The sequence below is a fragment of the Octodon degus genome, unplaced genomic scaffold (genome assembly GCF_000260255.1).
Source record: "Octodon degus isolate 3935 unplaced genomic scaffold, OctDeg1.0 scaffold00099, whole genome shotgun sequence".
In the NCBI taxonomy this organism is placed as follows: Eukaryota; Metazoa; Chordata; class Mammalia; order Rodentia; family Octodontidae; genus Octodon; species Octodon degus.
The window spans coordinates 5,310,112-5,312,782 of NW_004524675.1; the positions used below are offsets into that span (position 1 = coordinate 5,310,112).

Consider the following 2,671-nt stretch of genomic DNA (forward strand, 5'->3'; position numbering starts at 1 on the left):
AAATGACACTCATTAGAGACCCGAGGAACTACGGACATTAGTGAGTCAGGAACTTTTTCCATAGACTAAGCTGCACCCTAGCATCGCAGCCTCCTTATCTCTACTTTCTGCTTCTGTTCTTCCCAATTGTTATTTTGCTCTACAGCAGATTTGCCTTCTTTTTTAGCTCTAAGGCTCAGACTTTGAACTTGTGGGCAAAACATATTTCCTACTAGGGCTGCCCAAACTAGAACTTAAAGCTGCTTCTGTGCACAGACTGAGACCTTTCAGTTGCAAATGTCCTGGCACTGTGGAGCTTTCTGCGGCCTGTCCATGGTGCATGCAATCATGAACAGATCAATTAAGAATGCTTGAAGAAGTCCAACAGGGATGATGAGTGAGACATGGTCCACACTGCATAGAGGCTTAGATCTTGGAGCCAGGAGTCAATGGGCCTCAGGTAAAATATCTTTTTCTTGATGTCTGTAGTGGTGACTACCCAAACCTTCCAAGTCCTTTTGCATGGCCCTCGTTTCTGTGGCTGTTCAAAAACTGTTTTAGAACAGCCCCAGCTCCTGAAAAATTTCCTCTTCAAACATGGAACTCAGAGTTGCTTCCCTGAAACTTCCTCTGATTGTAAGATAAAATGCCTTTCCACCATCGGAGTTTCAGGACCAAAGAAAAATATGGATGGAGCACCATTACAGATAGACAGCCACAGGAAAATAAAACAGGGGATTGGCTGCTACAAAACCCAGAATCTCTGGGTCAGGGTAGGCAGGTGTTTTTCTTGTTAGCTGGTCTTTCTGGACCTCTTCCAGTTGTTGTGTCACCCAATATTCTTAGGGGGAATGTGTTCCTTATAAACAAGTACAGAGGAGAACAGGATTTGGCTCTAGCATTTCTTTTTTTCTTTTCTTTTCTGTTTTTTTGTGGAACCGGAGATTGAACTCAGGCTCTTGCATTTTCCAGGGAAGCGCTTATTCTATTGAACCATCTTCCTGGCCCTAGCATTTCTGACTGTATGTGTGACTGTAATCTCACCTAGGAGGGGCAGAATGAAGTACTTCATCAGGAAGACGACACGATAGCAATCTTGATGGCCAAAAATGAAAAAAAAGTCTAAAGTGGGTAAAGGCTCAGTCCTCTAAGCCAGTTGTGGGCATACGTCAGGGTCTGCACTCAGACTTTGTGTTCAACATTGAATCTCTGGCTCTCCCCTGTGCTCTGTGTCGGTCTGTCATGCACAGAGAGCAGCTTCTACTTATTCCCTCTTGTCAGTTTATCTGTCAGTAGGGGGCAGACTGTCACATGGGCCACAATTACACAAGGCTTTCCACTCTTTCCACTTAGGTGGTGCAATTGGCACGCTTACTTTTAGTACCAGGAGGAGAAAGGGCCAGAGAAATTTGTGTTTCCCAGATCCATCCCGAGGAGTGAAATTGCTCATTCATGTTCTGTCTCACCCTTTAATAGCTAGCACATCTGGAAAATCAATCTCTATAGTGGAATGGAAGTTTGTATTCTGGCAGTATCCATGGAATAATGGTTTTTTACTTGATAGATAAATTTTTGAAGGTGCACGCTTAGAAGTGTTGCCTAAAAACAGTGGAATTACGATTATTCCTTCTCCTATGGCTCCTTATTGCCAGGAGGCCTTTTTGGCTACATGGGCCACCTGGGATGATAACTGTAGTCTTGAAAGCCTGATGAGAAGGGGTCTTCCAGGATAGACTACTCCTTACTGAGGTAGGGTACTTTCTTCTTTCTCTTCTCCTTAATTCCTTTGAAGCTGTTCACTTCTTTTTTTCTATACCAGGTCTTGAGTTTGGGAAAGACATTATTATCATTCATTCACTCTATCACTTGGTTTTCTATCCTAGTAAAATGTCCTCATTATATGAAGAAAATCCCTGAATCTTGTGATCATCAAGAATCCTTCCAGGATCTTGAAGAGGTCTTTTGGTCTCTCCTTTTATTCTTGTTAGCTAAGGACTCAGCGATACAATTCTGGAATTGTCAGGTGGTTCTGATCAGCTTCAGGCGGTTTGACATGTCCTTCTCCCAGGAGGAAGCTGTTGGAGAGTGTTCTGTTTGTTTTCTTCCTCCTCCTTATGGTGCTTCTATCTTGTTTGGTAAGTAAACCCACACTTTGGACAAATCTGGAGATTTATGTTTTAGCTAATGGTCTGCAGAACACTTACCATAATTTGTACTTCCACAGAAGATCTCCAGAGTCATGTTGACTGTTTTGCAATCTAGAAACCGCCTCTAACTAAGTGTTCCACAGAGAATCCCTGTGTTGAATCCAACTGGACAATGGACTGCAACCTCAGTAAAAAGAAGTTTGAGTTGAAGAGGAGACTCCATCCTGGGTGCTAAACCACATAACAGTGTAGAGATGTTCCTCTCCTGTCTTTCTGCCTGCAGTCTTGCCGCCAGCACCATTTTCCCCCTGAGTGTTACCTGGTCTAGCTACCAGTTATCCTGAACATTCTCAAGTTGCCTTCTTGAGTGCTCTACTGTTTTTTTTTTCTCCTCAATATTATCCTCATCTTTCTGCTTCTTTCCTCCTATTTCCTCTGCTTCCTTTTCTTCCTTCTTCTCTGAATGTTCTTAGGTCTTCTGTTCTTGGTGGTTGGGGATGAAATCACTCCTGCTTTCTGCTGCTGCTCATGAACAGGATGAATCC

At 43.2% G+C, this 2,671-nt stretch overlaps 1 pseudogene; it reads right to left on the reverse strand.

Moving 5' to 3' along the window:
- LOC101570850 overlaps window positions 1-2,220 on the reverse strand; it is a 7,730-nt pseudogene extending 5,510 nt beyond the window's left edge.
- Between the last annotated feature and the right edge of the window lie 451 nt (window positions 2,221-2,671).